This window comes from Equus przewalskii, chromosome 13 (genome assembly GCF_037783145.1).
Source record: "Equus przewalskii isolate Varuska chromosome 13, EquPr2, whole genome shotgun sequence".
NCBI lineage: Eukaryota > Metazoa > Chordata > Mammalia > Perissodactyla > Equidae > Equus > Equus przewalskii.
In genome coordinates this window covers 84,047,333-84,070,452 of record NC_091843.1, presented here as the reverse complement: position 1 = coordinate 84,070,452, position 23,120 = coordinate 84,047,333, and the positions used below count along the sequence as shown (strand labels likewise).

The following is a 23,120-nucleotide window of genomic DNA, read 5'->3' as shown; positions in this document are numbered from 1 at the left end:
CGGGAATACCATATGTGTAGTGAACCACACACTCAGCATCAACCCTCAAATAAATGGCAGAGTGTTTTGTGGGGCTACGTTTCAAAAGATCCTTCTATATAGGCTGATGGCATGTGTATGCGTAATTTAGTGAAGGCCTTTTTACAAAGACCCAAAATGATGAAGTCTAAGTATATAGCTCTCTGACTGCCTCCAGGGATAAAATTACAATGTCTGAAGAAATGGATGGACCTCATATCCATTATGGAGTCTTCCATGAGTATTGTTTTGCTCAACTGAGCTATATTTTGAAATATGTTAGCTTGTTTAAGAAAGGAAGAAAATTTGTGACTAAAGCTTTCTTTAGCAGGAAGCCATCAACTTTAATTTTAGGGAAAGTATATACAAAATAGATTAAATCCAGTGGTTGCTCAGTTTCCTAATGTGAATAGTGAGGGGGTTTAAATGTATCATTGAGGTCCCTTTTGTCTCCAAAGTCTTCTGCAAGGTTTTGGCCTTACAGTAAGTAAGCGCTGATATTCTCAAACTGGGTCATTGAGGCACTTTTAATAAAGAGACTGTTTACCTTGGTGGGGGCAGGGTTTTGGAACCAACAGGGCATAGTACAGTTCCCAGGGCTAGCCAGAGCAGGCACCCATTACCACATCTAGGCCTGAAGGCAGGAGGGGAGGAAGTGGTTACAGAAATTGGGGAGATTAGCTTTAGGGAACTGTCTATTTGACAGAAGCTGCAGAGGGATGCAGCCAGTCCTGGCAGGGAGTGGAGCTGGAGGAAGGGCTCCCTCAACTTCACTCTCACCCCCCACCTCCTGATGGTGGCCACCACGGGCCAAACCCAGTAGAGGCCCTGAGGGTTTCTGTGCGCCTCAGCCTCCAGAGGCACAGAGCAGGTGAGGGTGGAGAGGGGAGGAGCAAGTGGAAGACAAGCAGGACTTTCCCCACTTCATGTTCCTAAACAAATGCCTTGATTTTTTTTTTTCTCAAGGTAAAGAGATTCTGTCTTCACATGAGCTTCACGAGGGCCCTTTTCTCTGGTTTACTGCTCCAGCTGCAGGGAGTCACAGGGGGCCTGGGTCTGGGACAGTTCAGTGAATAAAGGGCAGCTGGGCAGCCAAGTACACCTTAAAAAGGGGCAGGAAGTGAGTAGCAACAATCAAATTGCAGTGCCGGGGAAATAAAACAGAAATGAGGGGCTGATGGCTTTGCATCCTAGTCCTAAAGCAATCTAGAAGAGAATAGCTTTCGGACTGCAGGAGAAAAATAAAACGTGCATAAAATTTCATTTGCTGCATTCATCTTTATAGTATTGGGGAAAACTCGTGTTCCAATCCATAAATGTCACAGATGAATGACAGGATGTACTGCAGCCTTGCCTTTGTGACAGCCTCTGTTGTGCAGAGCCCCCCTCTTAGCTTGTATTCACTCACACGATAGCTTGAAGCAAAATCGGCTGGGCCACAGAAATGTTGTGTGTTGAAATCAAGTATGGGAATACAGTCTCCTGAGGGAATTATGGTGGATTTCCCCCCAGCTTCTCAAACAATCAGTGCATTTTTCAAAAAGTTCGGTTGGAGTATAGTTTATATAGAATAAAATTCACCCATTTTAAGTATACGTTTCCATGAGTTTGGGCACATATATACAATAGTGCAGTCACCACCACAATCAAAACATAGCATATTTTTATCACCCCGAGAAGTTTACTTGGGCTCCTTTGTGGTAGATCCCTTCCCAAACTCCTGGCCCTGGGCTGTCTCTAATCTGAATTTTGTCAGCATAGCTTTGCCTGTTGCAGAATTTCATATGGGTAGAATCATATGTAGAGTACAGTATTTAAATTTTAGAATCAGCGTTGCAATTTTTACAAAAGTCTTCTGAGGTTTTATTGTATATTCGTATATACATTCGTGCAATACACAATTTGCTTATTGTATATATGTGTGTATGTTTATACAAGTTAACAATATTTATCCAAGTATATACTCCTGGTAAAAATGATCTGAGTAGTGCAAAAGGATTTAAAATGAAAAGATAAGTCTACCGCTCAATCTTTCCCATTTCTAATCCCACCTCTCGGAGCCAACAGCAACTAACTGGCTCTGCCATTAGTTCTTTGGGAGGTTTTACTATACCAACCTCTGTTTCTTTTTTTTAGATTGGCACCTGAGCTAACGTTTGTTGCCAGTCTTCTTCTCTTTTTTCTTCTTCTGCTACCCAAAGCCCTCCAGTCCATAGTTGTATATTCTAGTTGTAGGTCCTTCTGGTTCTGCTATGTGGGATGCTGCTTCAGCATGGCTTGATGAGTGGTGCTAGGTCCGCGTCCAGTATTCAAAAGGGTTTCCTGGGTCACTGACGCAGAGTGTGTGAACTTAACCACTTGGCCATGGGGCTGGCCCCAACTGCTGTTTCTTTTTTCTTCTGAGGAGTATTAGCCCTGAGCTAACATCTGCTGCCAATCCTCCTCTTTTTGCTGAGGAAGACTGGCCCAGAGCTAACATCTGTGCCCATCTTCCTCTACTTTGTGTGTGGGACACCTGCCACAGCATGGCTTGACAAGTGGTGTGTAGATTTGCACCCGGGATCTGAACCAGCGAAACCCAGGCTGCCAAAGTGGAACGTGCAAGCTTAACCGCTGTGCCACCGGGCCAGCCCCCCAATCGCTGTTTCTTGATGGTCTCTATGGACTTGGTGCAGGAGAGGGGATGGTTTTGCTCATTATGTTACCTCCTTACTCTTCCACCTCCTCACCCCTCCTCCCGATAGTTCAATCACTATTTTTATTGCCTCTGTTGCTTACTTTTGAACCTTGAAATGCTTATTCTTGATTTTATACCTTAAATTAAACTAGCACTTTGAAGAAGAAAATAATTGCAGTTCTTGGATGCAGTAGATTATCCTTTATGTAAAATAACTACACAAACCATACATTTCAGGGATGGGGATCAGGCATGATCAGTTACTTTGTCAGTGTGTGTGTGTGTTTGTGTGTTAACTGATATGACTCACTTTCATTTCAGTTGTATATATATTACAAATCAGCTAAATTAGACCTCTGATGTTAAAAACGTAATTTTTGTTAATATAATGAAGGAAATTACAGGAGACTTGAAAAAATCTGTAAGCGTTTGTTTTGCTTCTTTGCTTTGCACGGGTTCAGTAAAGCGGAACAAGAAGGAAATTTCCTCTTTCCAGTGAGAACATGAACTTTAAACCTTGAGGCACATCGCAAAAATTAGCTAGCAATGAAGATTTTACAACTAAAGACTCCTTATAGTATTGACAGTTAATCGAGTTAAAACATTCTTAGCCAAGTTAAAAAAAACTTTCAGAGTCATGTTTATGAACACAAGCATACTTCCTCTGGACTTACGTAAACAATCATCTTTGAGATGTTAGAAGTGGCTTCTGATTGCGGTTTTCCTCTAGGATGAGGAGCTGCAGGTGCAGACAGGATGGTTTGATAGTTTACCTTCTCGAAGGCTTCTTGGGAGCCTGTCTGATCTGACTTCACCACCTGGTGTCCAGTTTGCAGATCCGACTTCTCCGTGGACTCTGCAAACTAGAAGGTTTCACCAAGCAGAGGGTTCTTTCTGTGCTGAAGGACAGTGTTGACTCTCAAAGGCTTGATGGCTTCACTTAAGATGGTTTTGAAAAGACTTCTTAATACAGGAGCAGACCCTTCACACAGCAACCACAGTCTTGAGAAATTTGTTTAGATAAATCTCATCACAACAAAAAAGTATGATCTTAATGAGGCCCAAACAACCATTTTTCTTTCTTGGTGTATTTATCCAGTCAAGATGGATAAAGTGGGAATTCACTGAAACAGCAATAGCTTCATAGTTCATACCAGGAAACTCATTTGTTTTATCACAAAATGCAGCAATTTCTGTACCTCATACAAAACTGAGATCCAAAGCCTAGAAGAAAATCAGCAAGTATTTCCTTTAAATTTGTCAAGGCTTTGATCACACAGCTGCATCTTTAAAATAGGAAGATGACAGTAGGAACATAGCATCAGAACTGGTGCTGAAGGAGAGTTTTGAATGACCAGAACAAGAAGACATTATGTTTGCTGAGCTGTTTCTTCCAGAAGCTGAAAGGCCCGGGGAAAGGTGCTCACATGTTGGGCAAATAAGGGCTGAGTTAACCTCCCCACAGTGGTTACCAAATTCCTATTTGATAACTTTTAATACTATTTGTAAATTTCTATTCCTTGTTTCATTGACTTTCAACAGTACCTCTTGATTCTCTACTTTCTACCCTTCCTCCCCCACCACCTTTACTGTGAAATTTGTGTGATTGAAACTGTACATTCTGAAATTTAAATAGTCACCTGTGCTTTATATATGGGTTGATTTTTGAAAGACAAAAGCTGAAAGTAGGTTTTATTGCGGCATACAGGGGTATACTGTGATTAGATTTCTTTCTCTGTGCAGACAGCTCTGATGGTGTAGGACGGGTGTTGACTGCAGCAGTTTCATAGGGTGCGTTGTCTTGGTTGTATTCTATGCAGCTCTGCATGCTAATTACTCAACAAAGAAGGCTTTGTTCAATTGGATTTCTTCAACAAGGTACACAGTGTACATACTACAACCAGTAGTGTTGTTAGCCAGCTGAATTCAAACACAGCTGCAGCCCTGACACTGTATCATCTGAGCAGACGACAAGAAGACCACAGACGAAGCCAGGACAGCATGCATAGCTGGACATCAGCTGCCACACTTAGCCTCCATAACTCTGGAGCTAGGGGCCTCAAAAATGAGAACTGGTGAGCTGTGAGGGTGGTGAATTGTTGCACGGCTGAGTTATACACCAGTGAGTGCTAGCACAGTTATGTTATACTTTTTCTCATTTACCATTTAAATAGATTGGGCATGTACCAGACTCGGGAATTCATGCCCCTTAGCTAAGAAGCGTTGTTCTAAAGTGGTTGACATGATATTTGTGATCCAACAGGCTTTTTTCCTTTCTCTGTTGTTGTTAGTATGTCTCCTGGGAAATACAATTGTCATCCAGACAATAGCCTTCCAGCAGAAGTCTTTTCTGTTAGATTTACAGGTGAAGCTAGTCTTTATTACGTGGGTCTTCTCTAGGATAATTTTAACGAAGGATGAGATACTCTGACGGGTTCGGGTGGTGAGTTACCTGCCTTTGTTGGGCTGCTTTGCTGTCTAAGTTTGGATTCACTGCAGGAGCCCACAGCCCTCAGGTGCACCATTTGGTATCCCTGCCAAATGTGTCCCTGCAGTCTTGGTGTGTTTTATTCTTTTTACACACAAATGTCTCAGTTTTCGCTGGCATTTTAGGACCCTCTGACTTAGTCTGTAACAAAATACCAGAGACTGGGTGGCTTATAAACAGCAGAAATTATTTCTCACTCTTCTGGAGGCTAGGAGGTCCAAGATCGGGCCCTGGAAGATTAGGTGTCTGGTGAGAGCCTGTTTCCTGGTTCATAGATGGCCGTCTTCTCACTGTCTTCACATGGTGGGAGGAGCAAGGGATCTCTCTGAGATCGCTTGTAAAAGAGCGCTAATCCTTTTCACGGGGGGCTCAACCCTATGATCTAATCACCTCCCCAAAGCCCCACCTCCTAATACCTTCTCATTGGGGGTTAGGATTTAACAATAGGAATTTTGGGGGAACACAAGCATTTAGTCTGTAGCACCCTCAGACCTCGTTACTTTTCTTTTGGAACAATGAAGATGCTCCTTGGTACCCTGAGAGTCAAGGATTCCCTCCTTTTTGAGCACAGATGCTACTCCTGGGCAATTAAAGGGTCTGATGTAGATGTCTGATGCCTACATGACTTTCTCATAGACATACACAAGTACTGTTCTCCTCTTTTGAGGACTTCCTGATGACACCTGGTTTTACCCTGACTCGTATTTATTACTTGTTTGCTTGCCTCTGTTTTGCTGTAGGGTTGTAACGTCCTTGAGGGCTAAGAGGAAGAGTTTCTCATCTTGATAGATAGCGTCCAGCATGGTTTTGGCCATATGGTAGACACCCAGAAATCTGTGTTTCATGGAAGGGAAACCGAGGCTTCCGCTCATCTGCTGGTTTGAACAAGAGCTTTGTCTTCTGTGTCCTCTTGAGCGGTGACAGAATTGGTGGCCTCTAGGGAGTGGAAGGAAGCTGTCCATACAGTTCACTTGGAAATGGGTTCACCTGATCAGTTTATCTACTGAGGAGACATCTGTCTGTAGAATTAGATAATTTGGTTACTACTGTAGTTTTTAGCAAATGACTTTGCATCAGTAGTCCAGTTGGCAAACTACTGCATAGATTCAGTGGGAAGTCTCTTTTTGAAAGGATCATCAGCCAGCTTTTCTTTCTCCTAGTTTTGCTTCACTGGAGAAAGTAAAGGTGGCATATCTTAGCACTGAGCATCCATTCCCATTTATAGAGGGAGTAGTTATCTAATTCGTCAACTTCATTTTCAGGGCTTGCTTTTTTCCCTGCAATACCTCTAATTATTTACTTGCTTTTCTTTCCTACATTTGTGTTCTGGATACTGGATTTAGTGTTATGTTTTGATCAAAGCATTTATTAAAATAGCTAGATGGTGATTGAAATGCCGTTCGTTTGCTACCTGTTTTAAATGATTGATGATGAAGAAAAGCTATAACTGAGGGATAGTTAAGGAGCATCTGGCTTGTGGTGACCTATCCATTCTTAGTATTTTCTGTGGCTCAGAAGATGCAATTTTGCCATTATAAATGAGAGATTATATGATATTAAAATGAAGGGCCTGTGATTACTACTGGATAAATTTGCATCTTTGGAAGAAGTAAAAAAGAAAAAAATCTTACTATACCTTTAGTTAGTAAAAATATAGATTTTAAAATGTATTAGTAATTGTGGAATATCAAGATCATGTGAATAAGAGTATACATTGGTGGATCTGGAAATTTTGTAACTAAACCATCATTTTCCGGGATGTTGCAAGATGTTAACTCACTTAACAGAGTGAAATGGAATATTTGATAATGGAATATTTATCATTTCCCAGCAATAAGTTATCGGCATTCTGTTACTTTTATGATGACAGATTTGGTAAGCAGAAAACCAGAACTGACTTTGGTCATTGGGTTGCTTATGGAAAAAATGCTTTTTGGATGTTTTCAAACCAGGTGGAAACTGTCAATGAGAGTCCCTTGAACTCCTTTGGCCAGTGGACATGAATTTGGTCAAAGTAATTGACTACTTGCCAGAGGAGAGTAGCTATCTCAATCTTTTTTTTTTATGTATCACAGAGAGTCAGCTTTTTTTTTTTTTTAAATAAAGTAAGTTGGTTTGGATTTTATGTTTCATTTATAAAAACAAATATTTTCAGTTTTATTGAGGTATAATTGACAAATAAAATTGTATAAAAACAATTTATTTTGATTCAGCCATCCGAATAGAAATCTCTGTAACACAGGGTCATTGCTGAGGCTGAACTATAGACCGAAAGAGCAGAATGTCTCCTTTTTCTGAATTATTTTAGGAAAAAGAAGCCTGTATTTCCTCCCCAGACTGTGGCAAGCTGAGCCTTCTGAGAGGTTTGCTGTTGTCTTAGGTCTTTGACGAGAGTCCTGGAGACAGCAACGAGGGAGCTTTGCCTGGAGAGGCGACCCTCTGACTTTGCATCAGTGGTGCTAACAAGGGTGCCAGTCCGTGTCTCACGTCCCCACCCTCCTGTTTATAAAGCCCTCCTGAGAGCAGGGTCTGTGCCCCAGAGCTGCTGGTGAAGTGAGGACTGGGAGCTGACTTGGGTCCTTGCCTGCGTGTCCGTGTTGGCAGGCAGCCCTGGTCAGAGCCTAGGAGCATCTGAGATTCCCTGGAATGGTCTGAGGCCTCTGGCTAGAACAAAGCTCTCACCTGCTGCTGAACTCGGAGCACAATGAACAGTTTCCTGTCATTTAACGGGAGGAAAAATAATGCTCAGTCACTGCATTTGGGGTGCACCAGGGTTTGATTTGAGCTGCGATAGGGTGTGGCACGTTTCACTGCCTGCCCTTTTGTTCCAGGCTGTGATCTGCCTACTGATCACAGAGTGGTATTTATTTACCGGTGAATTTGTGGGTTCTCTGTGGGTGAGAAGTGGGGCTCGCCAGGAGGCTGTTTTGGGTGTGGTGTGAGGCTGTGAAGCTGCACGTCCAATAGCAACATTCTACAACTGGCTTGAGGGTGAGGACCACCAGGCGCCTAATTACTTGGTCAAACCATTTGAAGCAGATTGATTTCTTACACCTTAATAATGTACTGTTCTTTCAAGTAGCTGGCTCTCGTGGCTAATCCTGCTTGTTCCACAAGATGGTATACACACCTATTTAAACTGGTCATTTCATCAGCTGAAATGATGCTGGAGCATATACCATCTTAACAAATGGAGGCAGGAGACCCAGAGCCTGGGTAGCATAACCAGTTGCGGTGCAGCCAACAAATTGCCTGATTGAAACCATCATCTATGTAGATGATGGTTTTCTCTTCACCGTGACATCATCAGTGTTGTTCTTTACTTGGAACAGAAGTGCAGCGCATGCTGATAGTTTTTAGTATTTGTTTTCAGCTGCACTCATCACCACAGTGAATTTTAGAACATTTTCATTACCTCAAAAAAGAAATCTCTCATCCCTTAGCTAGCATCACCTAAGCCCCCAACCTGCCCCAGCCCTAGGCAACCACGAATCTACTTTCTGTCTCTATGGATTTGCCTATTCTGGACATTTTATATAAATGGAATCATGTAATATGTAGTCCTTTGTGACTGGCTTCTTTCACTTAGCATAATGTTTTCAAGGCTCACTCATGCATGTGTGTACATGTTTCAGTACTTCATTCCTTTTTAATGACTGAATAACATTCCTTCTTATGGATATACTATATTGTTTATTCATTCATCAATTGATAGATATTTGAGTTGTTTCTACTTTTTGACTATTATAAATAATACTGCTGTGAACATTCATATACAAGTCTCTGTGTGAACATTATGTTTTCATTTCTCTTGGGTACATGCCCAGGAGTGGAGAGACATTATATTTTGCAGTACTTTTTTCCTTCTATGTGGAAAATGGAAGGGGCACTTTTCTTGGTGATGTAGGCTCAGCGTTGGAGAAAGCGTTGATCAGGAGGCGGGAATTGTGGTTCAGAGTTCCAGGTCTGCCCCTGCCTGGCCATGTGTTAGGAAATTCACTGTTTCCTCAGCTGTAGAGTGAGGTAGTTTTTCTCAGACGATCTTTAACGTCCCTTCCAAGTTAAAAATTTTTCCTCAGTGGTAATAAAAAGCTTTCGAGATATGAAGGAAAATATTTCCAATGAGGTCTAAATAACAAACCACACCCCACTGGAGTCCCTAGATGCTGTTTTTTGTTTCTTAGTTTGAAAATGACTTGTACTTTAATATCTACTTAGTTAGTTAAATGTTTGTATGTTTTTCAATAAAAATAAGTAAATGCCCCTTTAAAAAATTGGATAAATCTGGAACCAAAATTACTCAAATTTGTATTACCCAAAGACATCTACTTTAACATTTTGGTGTCTTTCGTGTCAGCTTTTTGCACTTTAGCTTGTTGTTCATTGAATTGTAATCATACTCAGGTGACAGTTTTCTGTTGGGACCCTGTTTTGATTACCCTTCAGACTTGCCTTGATTTCGCTTTGATGCTTCTGACTGTGATTGAAGGACCTTTGAAAGTGGAAAGTGTTTTGATGGAAATGGCTTTGTGAAAGCCACAACAGTTTTGAAACTGTAAAGGTATTTCCAAATGTGTGCTCCAGCTGGAGAAGTCAGTAGAAGGATTTGAACACCGTAGACAGAAACAAGGCTGTAAATGGGTTAAAATCAGTAGTTTCATACCACGGAGCTGCTCATCCATTTCCTCTTCTTGTGTTTTGACTGATTTAGATGCCATCAAAATCATGTGCTTATTCTGTTCACAATGTAATCTGTTCAGAAAGTTTCTAATTGTGGTTTCAAATAGACCAAGTCTTCCCAGAAAACACGCTCCCAGGATTCTTTTCTGTGTTGGAAGGAAGGTTGAACTTGTTTCCTTTTGCCTGCTTGCTGGTTTTCAAGCTCAGCAATTTGAGAATTTGTGTTGACTCTTTCGGGCTTCCGAGAGCTCCAGTGTCGGTTTCCTGGTGTCGGTTTCCTGGACGCCATCCCTTCCTATTGTGGTGCGAATTAGCTGGGCATACACTCCCTCACATTTTTTTCAAGTTTTTTGTTTTAACTCGTGCCGTCAAAACCCAACTTTCCCACAGTGGTCCTTTTGGTTATGGTGAATATTGTTTTGTATTTACTCAGTCAACATTATGCAGGACCCACTACGTGTCAGGCACTGGGATTAAAGAGATCAAAGTTACAGTTCTTGCTTTGATGAAATTCAGTGCTGTATGCAGAATCCTTAAAAATCTGACTGGAAAATGTGAAAAAAAGTGTTTGTTTTGTTTTTTAACCTTTCAAAACCCTGGTTTGAAAGAATGCAGATATTTCCTGCAGAAGGTTGTGTGTAGCTGCCAGGTTCATCCTTATAAAACACAGCTTTCATTATCTCATGGTTCCAGCTCAAGAAAATATAATAAAGCACTATTGCCTGTAGAATAAATTTTATTTTCTAATAATTTCTGCAACTCTTTGAAATCTGATAAATGAATTGAGGCAAGCTGACAGCCCTTCTGTTGGGAGTTGGGTCCCTTTTCTCCTCTAGGGTTCTCACCAATGGACCATGTGTAGAGGAATATTCAATCAAATGAGAAACAAAGGCCAATTTGTTAATCTGGGCACACTTCACCCCTCGACTGTGTGTGGGACAATGTGGCCTGAGCTTGACGTTGAAAAAGCAGCCTCCTGTTTCCCTAAGTCTGAGGCTTCGAACCTGTGTACCCAGGCCCTGCAAATGAAGAGCAAGGCAAACCCATCTGTTAGTGAGAATAGCTCCATGTACATAAGCCCTTTACTTTGAGAACTCATGTAATCCTCACAGTAACTCTGTGAGGTAGATCTGACAGTTACCCACATTTTTAGATGAGAAAACTGAAGCACAGAGAAATTAAGCAACCTACCCACGGATATGTAAGTTCGTAAGGGACATTGATGGGACCTGAACCCAAGGAGGCTGGCATTAGGAGCAACAGTGTCAACCATTAGGATCAGCTGCCTCTCCATGATGACTGCTAGCCTTGCTCACCTAATTGCAGGTGCAGCTGAGAGAGAAGGGCGTCCGCATGTTGTTCTTCAAAGCAGCGGCCCCATCCACAAGGGAAACCGACCCATTGGATGTGAAATGCCCAGCAGCAGATCAGATGGGGCTCCTCGTTTGGGGTGGAATAGGCATTGGAGATGTGAGTGAGAAGAGCAACAGAAATGTCCACATCCCTTGGCAATGGCAGTAATGGAGAGGGTCTAAAAGCCCCGAAATCCCCCACTACCGTCCAGAGGAGACCTCTGCCTCGTCCTTGCCAGTCTGTTCACTCTTACTCTTTCTGTATTCTGGACTGTCCTTCTTCTCTGGACGCTCTAGTCCTCTGGGACTTAGCCTTGGGGAGAGACTCACCTGTATTTTGATCTGTTTGTGCAATGAACTCCTATAGCATTTATTGTCGTCATCTACAGGAAACATTTTCTAATAGGCAAAAATCAGGATTCATCGTCTGATATACAGGACCAACTCTCTCAATACATAATAACCTGAAAAAATGAACAATGATGGTTGTGATTTTCATAGAGCTTATTTTAGCGCTTTGACACATCTTGCACTGTTATTTAATCTTACATTGTTATTTAATTGTTTAACGAGTACCTGATTTAGCTCTTTAGCTAAGTTGTAATGTCCTTAAGACCAGAGTGTGATATATATACATATATATATTATATGTATCAGCATGACACTTTTTCAAATAAAGTGGTTGACAAATATTTAATGCATTTTTTTCCTCTCCTTTCTCTTTTTCCCTCCCTCCTTCCTTTCATTTTTGTAGCACCTCCTGTCTCTTAGGCTGTTGATGTAAAGATTAGAAATGAGGATAGAAATGGTTAGGGCAGCAGATGGGAGAATTGTAAAATTCAAGGGCAGAATATAACTGTGTAGACTTGAAAATTTTTGGAAGTTTATTTTCTGGACATACTTATTGTCTATCCAGATTCGAGCCCATCTATTTCTTCCTTCTGATGTGGTCCATCCTTTTGTGGTGGGTTGTCTCAGCAGAGTGGACCTCCGTGTCAGAGTCCTGGGTTTTGGACTCATATGACCTGGTCAGCTTTGCCACATACAAAGCTTTCATGACAGAGAATAGGGAATGGACTGTGGGTGGACGAGTGTGAGTCCGTTACTGCTGCAGGGCCTACAGCTTAGGGCATATGCCCTGGGGCATTGCAGATGATCATCACGCCTCTATAAGCCTATTTCCTTATCTGTAAAATGGGAATAATCAAGGGGTCGTTGTGAGAATTAATGAGCAAATGCAGGAGGCATCTTAGTACTGGCGTACGTTAGGCACTGAATAGATGTTAGTTATTATTATCACGCACAGACGTGTAGGCATAAACATCATCATGTGCTATGCAGGTGAAAGAAGCTCCCCTGAGAGTGAAAGTCCTAGAAAGTATAAGCTATTCAACTGCTTATAATTTCCAGTTATGGTTTCACATATGGAGCCGCTTGGTTGCTGAAATTGTGGTGTGAATGTCATTCAGTAGCTAATTATCGTGCTTGTCAGATTCAGCCTCACATCAACTTTGGCAAAGATGTGGAGCAAAGATCCCTAAAGAAAATCTAAAAACAATTAAAAACACCCAAACTATTCATATCTTTTGCCCACTCGTGAGAATCTCAACCAATGGACTAACTCAAAATTCAGATATCAAGTTTTATGTACCAAGGTGTTATGAGGAATAATTGAAAACCTTCTCAATGTTTCAGAAACAGGCAACTACATTTAAGTAAACTGTAGTTATAGCCTCTCTATGCAACATTATACAGGCTTTATGAATGTTTGCCACATTTTAAGTAACATGGAACAATGCTTAGGTTATCATGTGACTTGAAAAACACTGGGATAACATTGCATATGCAGCATAAGCTCAATTATGTTAAAATGGTTTTAGAAAATAGACTGGGTTGAAATACATCAAAATTGAACAATGGTTGTCTTTGGGTGATGTTGGGATTATGGATAAAATTTCCCCTCTAATTTTGCTTTTCTATATTTTTTATATTTATATGATATATGTGTGTTATTTTCATGGTCAGGAAAGAAATAAACTTTTTCATAAGGTGTAAATAATGTACATGGTCGGTAGACAAAAGCCATGATATTTGGCTTGTATTTTCACAATGAAAAAAAAGTCAAATGCATAAGGCACAGACTGAGTTGTTTTGTTTTCCTCAGAGAGAAATAAGAGTGTAGCATAAACTAAATTAAAGACACACTGCTTTGGAGAATTTGAGGGAGGTTTAGCTTTTTGAGGATTTTTGGAGAGGCAGCAAAAATATAAGGCTCTGCTGATGTACAGGTACGTGTGTCAGTTTTATTTTCCAGCACTGAAGTTTGGTATTCTTAGCCATTCTGATCGTTGGAAATTTGAGACTGTCATTTTCTTCTAAGTGTCTGACAGCTATAAGCTTTCAGCTATCAGCAAATGAGGTGAAAATGTATTTTTAATTTTAAAAGTCTTTTTAGGGAAAGAGGCCCAGCAAAACCATCATTTATGATTCACATCCAGGCAACATTTTAAGCTCCCTTCCTAATCCTGCTCCTATGGTATTTAATAGCCAAGCATGTCCACCAGATGTGCTTCAGGTCCGCTTATTTACATAAAGGATTCCAGCAAGTCATTATATATTTTTCTACTTATAAATAAGTGCATACCAAATAGCTCTCTTTTTCGTATTGCTATGCTTCAGCATATTTGTTTTAGAGCAGGAAGATGTCTAATAGGCCCTGAGTGTTCTTTGCATCTTTATCATGCGTAGGACTACGTATTTATATTTATATATCTTTAAAATGGATATACTCTTTGTGGCTAATTTGAAAAATGCATAAAATGTATGCATAAGAAGATAACAATTACTCAGGGGTAACTACCGTTAACATTTTGGTATGTTTCTTCCACTTATTTTAATTATCCTTTGTCATAAATGTTACCAATTCTGTGTTTATTCTCCAGCTTGCTTTCCTTGCCTGCCCTCTTCATGTTGGTGCATATAGAACTCATTCTCTTAAACTACTTATTCATGGTGTGCTATAGTGTAGTTAGCTGTTTTTTTGTTGGTAGACATTTAGGTTGTTGCCTTTTTTCTTTCTATTAAAACAATATTGCAATGCGCATCTTTGCATGTGCTCTCTGAGCACGCGAGTGTTTTTCTAGGAAGTAGAATTACTCCATGATGGGCTTTGCTTGTACATTTTCTTTATTTGGTATGTATTTTCCATATATTTGTTTATTTACAAGCATACACACTGTATATAAGTAGATGTTCCATATATTTATTTTTGTTTTAGATTAATGGGTTAGTTGCATTTCCCCTATTGCTCTAAATTTTGCTTTTTCGCCTTACTGACATAATACTGACCTCTTTCCATGTCATGTATACGAAAGTGGTACAGTGTTACAGGTGGTCTGAAATTTTACAGCAGGTCCACAGATATGGACTGGAGATATGACTGGGAATTTGCCTTCTAGCAACCTAACTTTTAAAAAACTTTGTATGTCCTTTACCCAGATTCACTAGCTGTGAACCTTTTGCCCCATTTACCTTGTCTCTCTCTCTCTCTCTCCCTGTTTCTATGTGTATGAACTCATAATTTTTCTTTACCTTGTTCACTTGGCTATGGTGGTGTCTGCCAGAGTTCTCCACTATAATGTTATTATTTTTTCCTGTGTAATTGTTAATAACTTATGGGAGAGATTCATCCATGTTGATTTAAGTATAAGTAATTATTTTTTTCTTGCTAAATAGTTTTCCATTGTATTAATATGCCATATGTTGTTTATCTATTCACCTGTTGATGGACACCTGCATGGAGGTGCATCAACCAGATCACCCTTAAAAGAAGTGGTTGCTGCCCAGCTGTGGTGAGTGCTGTCAGCAGACAGCCTCTAGCTCTCAGCTCCTTTGGAGTCTACCACAGCTGCAGAGAGGTGCCTTGTCCAACGTTGTGTCCTTCCTGAGGCAGCCACATTCAGTGGCTGAAGGTTATATAAAGGTCCCACCATTTCAGCCTGAGCTGGGACAACTCTGACACAAAATTTTTCCTCTTTACTTCCATGGCATTCACTCCTGTTACACCAGCACCCCTTTCTCAGCCAATGCCTATGGCTGTTTGGGGGATCCTGTGCTACTAGATGAAGGAGAAGGAGAAAGCCCAAGCATGAGTTGTGGATGAGTCAGTTCACAGTCTTGAAAGACTGACAAGGGGAGGTTCTCCCAGTGGGTGGACCATCAGGTGATGTATCTGGTCATCCATTTTGTGTGAAAAGAGAAGTGGTCTGAGGTTCAAAAATATATAGACCTATGGGCAGTGGTGGATGGCCTGAGTGGCATCAAGGGCCTGGAAGGAAAAGGATTAGAGGTTTGGGGACAACAAAGTGTGAGTAGAAGCGTGTGGTTAGACGTTTGGGTCCACAATGTGATCATCTCTGAAGCATCCACCAGAGAATTTTAAGGACTCTGGATTCTGTTATTTTCCTCTGAAGAATGTTCATTTCTTGTTCTAGCAGGCAGTTTACTTGGCACTAAACAACCAAATCAACAAACTGACCTGGCACTTTATGTCAGCTAATGCCTGTCATTGGTCACCCCAGTGCTGACACAATGAGCTTATGAATAAAATGACCACTGTGTTAGAGATGGAGGTTACACCTTGGCCCAATAGTATAGATTTCTTACTAAGACTGATCCAGCTGCTGTCGCTGCTAAATGTCCAAACTGACAGCACAGCTTAACAATGAGCTTTCATAGGGTACCATTCTTTAAGGCGATCCACTGCTTCTTTGTGGCAGGTTTACTACATTTATTCTTACGTTTGAAACAGCTGTCTCTAATCTGCAGTTATGTTCATCCATTTGATTTTTTCATTTCAGATGTTATGCTCTTTAGCTCTAAAATTCCATTTGGTCCTCTTTTGTAGTTCCATTTCTCTGCTGGAATTCCCCATCTGTGTTATGACTGTGTTGTTATGACTGTCTTTTCCTTTGCCTTTGTGCACATTTCTAATAGCTGCTTTGAGGTCCTGTCCGCTAATTCCAACATCTGTGTCATATTTTCTCGTGATCATCACATTTTCCTGTTTTTTTTTTTTTTTACACAACTAGTAATTTTTTGATGTATACTGGACATATTGGATGATACATTTTAAACTCTAGATTCTGTTGTTTTCCTTTGAAGAGTGTTCATTTTTATTCTAGCGGGCAGTTTACTTGGCTGACTCAATTCCAAACTCTGTCTTCCTGTGCCGGGTAGTAGCTGAAATCTTTGATCAGTGTTTTCCGTCTTCCAGCTGTTGCTTTGCACTGGGCTCTTTGGAGTTTTTCCTGTGCATGCGCAATTCAGGGGCCAGCCTGAACATATTCTTAGGGAGCATTATTATTAATTTAATTACTCAGAGTGTTCCATTTTAAATATCCCATAATTTAACTTGTCCCTTATTGTTGGACATTTTTATTATTATTAATGATGCTATGAACATTCTTGGACATAAATCTTTGAATGTATTTCTAATTATTTCAATGATATATAGATTCCTATATAAAAATAGTGGAATATTTTAAAGTCTGTGATGCAAATTGCCAACCATCTCCATAAAGATTGTAACCATTTCTATTTCAATCAGTACATTACACTTGCCAACTCTGGGTTTTATTATTTTTAAAAATTGCAATTTGAAAAAATGGTCTTAATGTACTAATATGCATTTGTTTTTCATATTTTCATGTGTGTTTGTGTCATTTATTTTGTTTTTGTTTGTGAGCACATGAATATTATGTTCCTTTCCCCACATTTCTATTAGGATGTTTGACTTTTTCTTATTGATTTAGAAAACTTCTTTATATATTAAATACATTAATTAATCCTTTTGTATTATCCAGTTTTTGATTCATGAGCTATGCCGTTTTGAATATATATGATAATTTTATCATTATTATTTGATGATTATTATTAGGGCTTCCATATTTGAGGTTTGCTCAATGAATTTAAGTGCTAATAATTATTGCTGAGTAGTTAGCACTTACAAAGTAAAAAATGAAACAACGTTTCAAAGGATTCTTTCTGTCACTTTTATAATGTTATGAACCCAATACGTCTGATTAAAAACCATCAATGCAACAGTGCTTCCTTGTTAATTTGATAAGTGTAACCAATGATTACCAATATAAATCAGGTACATTGTCATAAAAGATTTTCGCTCTTAAAAGGCACTAATTATTTCTTTACTTAGATATGTAGTTTATTTTATTCCCATTTTGGTAAATTGTCATGCAGTAAAAATTGAGATGGTCAGAACAGTAGCCTAGCCATTGTTATATGCATCGTCTGTTGCACAGTTGAATGGTAAAATTTTAGATTATGTTACATGTACTAAAGGATTTTGGTGGTGTGAGATATTAGAGGCCATCTGGTTCTGTTTTCCAATGTCAAGAATCCCTTTCTAAACACCGCTGAGAGATGGTCAACTGGCTGTGGCGTCCCATTCCGTTTTTAGAAAGGTCTTCCAAATCTCTAACTATAACCCATTTTTCCTATTTGTGCCTTCTGGAGCCACACAGAATAAATCTATCTCATTATCCATATTTCTCCTGCCCAGATTTTTGGTATAACCATGGCACCTCTTTGATAGAGCATCTCAAGAATTTACTTGCAGAAGCAGAGGAGCTCTAACACTTGCTCACATTGCTGTGTTGAAGTAATCTTTTCTCTGCTAAGTGGTACTAACTACCCCAGGTATTAACAGCATACATTTTAATAATACATACTTTTTGCACAAATGAGAATATGGTTGGGAAACGGAAAATAAATAAAACCAATGGCTGAAATGAGAAAGTAATGAAGATGACATGAAACAGAGAGGTTTTGGAGGTTTCATTCTTTAGAACCAGTGAATTTAGAAGTCCCAGATTAGTTCAGGAGAGGCCAGGATAGAATGGACATTGGAATGGTGATGAAGTGTAGTCACCTCACTGTGACAGTGGTGACTGAATTCACATGTACTCAGTCAGTGGCTCTAGGCTGACCGGAGTTAGATGTCTCGCTCTAAAGATAATAGATGAACGGGAGGACTGGGAATGGGGTGAAGCCAATCACATAGGTCAGATGTTATTTTCAGCAACATCTGTCCCTGTCTGGAGTGGTAATACAAGAGAAAGACAGGCAGTAGTATGAGAATTAATGAAATATGGAGAGGAGTCGTTGCCTTTTCCTGTGAGTCAAGGATGATGACATAAGCCACCATGCGTCATGCTTCCCATTTTATAAATTTCAATATGCCTTCTGATTTATGGGAGCTCAGATCCCTTGGTCAATGGAAGTTTCTCTGTTCCAATTTTTATATTATAGCCTTTCAAAGATTTGAAGAGCAACCAGATAGATCAAGTTCTTTTAGCCATTCTTAAAATGACAGGTTTTCTGACCCCTTGTCCTTATCACTCTCCAATGAGCACAGTTTAATTTGACTCGGTTCTTTGTGAAATTTGGAAGCCAGATACAATGTGTTGTTTCTATGGTGGTAGGAAAACTACTGTAGGAGCAGTTAAACTCATATTCTTTGAGTTGGATTCTAAGTTAAATTTCTATCCATTAAATTTTGTTTAATAGAAGAATATATTCTGAGGCATTTCTTAAACACTGATATTGTAGCACAGTGTGGATTTTATACATGCTAATACTTTATTCATAGTTTCACATTTACAGTCTATGTGTTGGCTTCTGTTGGGACAAATCATTCAGAAAACTCTTACATGTCATTGAAACTTCAAAATACAACTCCTTTCTAAGCCTTTGGGAGAATTACAAGTCTTTTCATCAAGAATATCAAACAATCACAAAAATATCCACAAGAACAAAACAACCAACGAACAACCAACCATCACAACAAAAACAGTAAGACCTCTTCTTAATCACCAAGTACCCAGTATGCTGGCTCACAATTTTAATCCCTCCTTTTCTTCTTTTCCCATGCACTTTTATCTGAGGAAAGCAGGAGAGGAAAGCAGGAAGAACACTTGAATTACCCAGTTTTGCAGAGCTGGAATGAGTCCTGTGTCCTAGGCAGACTCAAGGTGACTGATTCTCAGGTGATATCTGGCAATTCCACCACCAGACTGATAACAAGATGCGCTTCATACTTACAAGGCACTTTGGTGTGTATTATTGCATTTGATCTTCACCTTGGAGTTAGTAGGAGAGGTGGCCTTGTCTTTACTTGGCCTAAAAACAAGCAGAGCACAAGAGGAATTTGCCGGAGTTCACAATGTGTCACCAAGGCAGGACGTGAATCCTCATGTCCTGCTTTCTTGCCTGGGGCTCCTTCTGCTGAACCCCACTGCTTGCTCAGATGCTGGTATGAATCTGTGAAGTCAGCTTGTACTGAAGCTAATATGCCCGTGGCAAAGCCTCTGAATCTCAGAGTTGAAAAGGAACTGAACCAATAGGGAAGGGGAAAAGCCTTCAGCATCTTACATCTTTGCTTCTAAGAAGACCTGGATAAGTAGCTGGGTGATTTGACATGTTTTAACAGTAAAGAATGAGCTTCTACAAATAACCGTGATATGAAAAGATGGCGTCTATAAAGTAGTTGGAAAATCAGTCTCCTTTAATTTACACAAAATCTTCTCTGGAGCTAAAAGTGCCCGTGAGATAGACCTGTGGTAGAGAAATGATCCACTCTATAAAAACAGTCAACAAGGCTGACTTTTCTTCTTCAGTTAATGCCCCACCAGCGGGCGCAATGGTGACCAGATGCAGTGGGCAGAGAAGTCACTTGCAAGTAACATTTCAGTGTCAGAGAAGAAGGGGAAGGAATGCCCACCGGACTGGATTTTCAGTCTGTCTTCTCCTGTTAGCTATATATTTGTTTCTAACTTGCAGAAGCATAAAGACCAGAGTTTTAAGTGAGCTTGTCTTCTCCTATTGGGTTATATTTATTCTCTCTGCAAAAACACACAGCTTAAATAGCGGCAAAATCATTATAATAAAAACCAGAAAACTGAAAAATTAAAATTCATATAAAGCTGCAAAGATACCACTGAGACCCTGAATATTTAAATTTCCTAAATCTGTTCATTATGTTGTGTTTCTGGCATCGTATGGTCATTGTAGGTGAGAGGTGAGAATCTTTGGTGAGTCTGCTGACCTATGGTATTTGTCCTTACTGCTCTTCTAGGAGTTTGTGAGATCATCGTAATGTTCTGGTTTTCCCATCTTATGAAAAAAATACATGTTTGGTAGCTTAAGGGGTCTTTTTTATCCTTTCTCTGGATGCCTACCTGGATATGAATATATAGTCATAAAATTAATGTGTAGCTGTTTGAAGGAAATTTATTAGGTTAATTACACCTCATGTTTCTTTATTGATAATTGTTTATTCACCAAACATTATTAAGGGCTTTATGTGATCCTGGCACAGTGCAAGGATCACGGGTACAAAAAGACAAGGCTGGCAGGGAAGGGACACATGCATGGACAATTCTAAAGCGATGTGACTAGAGTGTGCATGGGGTTACTGAAACCCAGAAAGAGAGACTCCTTTTTACCAGAAGGTGCCTTAGAGGAATTGACATTTCAGTGACATGAGTCATGAGAGTTCAGTAAGAATTTGTAGGTGGAGAAGGGGCTTGGGATGAGGAAGAATGTCAAGTTGAAGAGAGACACTGAGAGAGAAGAGAATCAACCCTTGTTAAGCGCCACTGGATGCCAGGCACTGTGTGTCCACAGTTCATTCATATAAGGTCTATATCATTGTCCGCGTTCTGCCCAGGAGGAAACTCAGTCTCAGAAAGGTTATGTGACTTGCCCAAGGTCTCATAACTTGATTTACTACTTGGACGAGTCAGGATTTACACCCGGGTCTGACGACTCCACAGAGTAGCTGTGAGTAGCTTGAGGCTGAGGAAAGAGCTTGTCTTCTTGGGGGAGTGGTAGGTTGATGTGGCTGGAGCATGTCGTGCATTGGAGGAAAACAGGCAGAAACAAGATTAAAAATGGAGAATGGAGCCAGTTTGTGAAGGGTGTTTTCAGCCTGCATAAGATTTGCTCTCAGAGGTTGAGAATAGCAACAAGTGTTTGTAAGCAGATATGAAAGCTCAGATTCATCTTTTAGAAAGAGGACTCTGGCCACATTTTTGGGTTGGAGGGAGTTGGCTAAGACTGGAGGCAATGACTCAGATTTACCCTCACTACACTTAGATGTGCAAAGAAAATATTTTTCTAAATTTGACCTTTCTCCTTAACACCCCCTCCCCACTAATAAGTGGAGAAAAAAGAAGCTGCATTTAGTGGAGAGTTGTAAACTCAGTCTGCTCCAATAATGTGAAAGTCCTCTTTCGGTAATTTGTTCTTCCCTCTGCGCTTCACTGAGATGATGTCTTAGTGAGTGGGGGCTCACACATTCTTGAGATAGTGTTTTGTGTGTGTGTGTGCACATATCAGAGGTTAGGGGGTCCTTGCCAGTACCCACTGGGTTCTGGTGTTGTCCTTGCTCTGCCTTGGGCATCTGTGGGCATCTGTTGGCATCTCTTGCTGAAGTGTGTGGCTGCTGTAATTTGTGGTCCATTTTCTCTCAGGTCAGTCACAGCCTATCTATTTCGCTTATGTGGTTCCACCTTGGCTCTCGCGGAGCTGCATAGGCTGCCCTGAGGTCTGAGAGTGCCCTTCCCCCCACAGTCGTCCACAGTACACTTGGGAGGGAGCATCCGCACCACTGAGAAGCCAGGGAGGCTCTGGATAGCCAAACTGAAACCTAGGCCCTTTCTTTCCTAACTGCTGTGACACTCATTTTACTGATTTACGTGATATGGTCACCATCCATGGAGTCACCACCCCATGTTGTCATGAGGGTAGAGGGTGGGGCAAGAGAACATTCTGTGAGATGACATCCTCTAGATCCCCAAAGAGAAAGTGGTACAGAAGCTCCTTGGCTTTTGGCTTTGTCATCAACCCTTTTAACAACTCACCCTTCTCTGAGATTTTAGCCCCAAGTTGGGAGAAGCTGTTCCATATGTGTCTCTGCTGCCTTCTGCTTTCTCTTTCTACTTTTGCCACTTTTCCTCTCTACACTTCTCCCTGTGTTCCCAATTCACTGAGACTTCTCTAGGTCATCCTGTCCTCCTACTGAAGGGGCCGTTAACCTCCCACTTTGGGCTGTAATAACGATACAAGGAGGGAGAGAGACCAGATATAAGATAAAAGGACTTCCATTGGAAGGTATTTCAAAGCTGTTGCCTCTGTCACCCCGTGATAAAGCTCTTACGGTCATCTAGGTGAGAGATTATAAAAGCCAGAAGAGAGTCCTAGGAGGGAGCACTGGTGAAACCAAATGTGGACCTGACGAGAGGGAGCAGTTGAGGGTGACTTTGGGTTCCTAGTTTGGACAACTCTTCGTTAAAGATGCACTTGGCAGAGAAAAGACAGGAGGAGAGGGAAGAGTTGTGAGGGCAAGGGGTAGGAGGAGGAGCATTAGGGGGTGGGAGAGCGGGAGGGAATGTAAGGAGCGGGTTCCATTTTGGACATGATTGAAATGCTGTCTAATGGGACAGATGTGGGGCTGGCGCCTGGGAGAGAATCTGCCTGGAGAAATAGTTTGGGAACAGCTAAGAGTATCCAGGGAGAGAAGGAAGAGAAACTCACTGTCATTGTAGATGTTGAATTTAAAGAGATAAACAAGATCATCAGCGTTTCAGTTAATTTTTGCACTTCATGATAACCCAGTACTTTGGGACTATTCCTTCTGGTTCCCACAGTGGAGCCGGTGAGAGGTCACAGAGTAATCTAGGGTCTCTGCTGCTACTTTTGATCCCCAAGGGGACCCCTCAAGCCCCAGGTCTGAGACAGAGATCCATTGTGCACTGAGTCCATATCAGAATGAGGCCAGAAGATACAAAGAAAGCTTTGATGAGTGGCTAAAAACAAATAATCT

The 23,120-nt window shown here is 40.7% G+C and overlaps 1 protein-coding gene across 26 annotated transcripts in view; it reads left to right on the top strand.

The window, feature by feature from the left end:
• The window catches only part of RASGRF2 (Ras protein specific guanine nucleotide releasing factor 2), a 215,255-nt gene that overhangs the window by 29,551 nt on the left and 162,584 nt on the right, over positions 1 to 23,120 (top strand). For 2 of the 26 annotated variants that reach the window (XM_070571506.1, XM_070571505.1), the window contains exon 1: positions 4,653 to 4,770. The exons of 23 other annotated variants lie outside the window; for them this stretch is intronic. The gene's annotated coding sequence lies outside the window, so the exon portion shown is untranslated. Of the gene's footprint in view, positions 1 to 4,593; positions 4,771 to 23,120 lie in introns of those variants that run through there. One more of the 26 variants, XM_070571510.1, reaches the window with a different exon arrangement.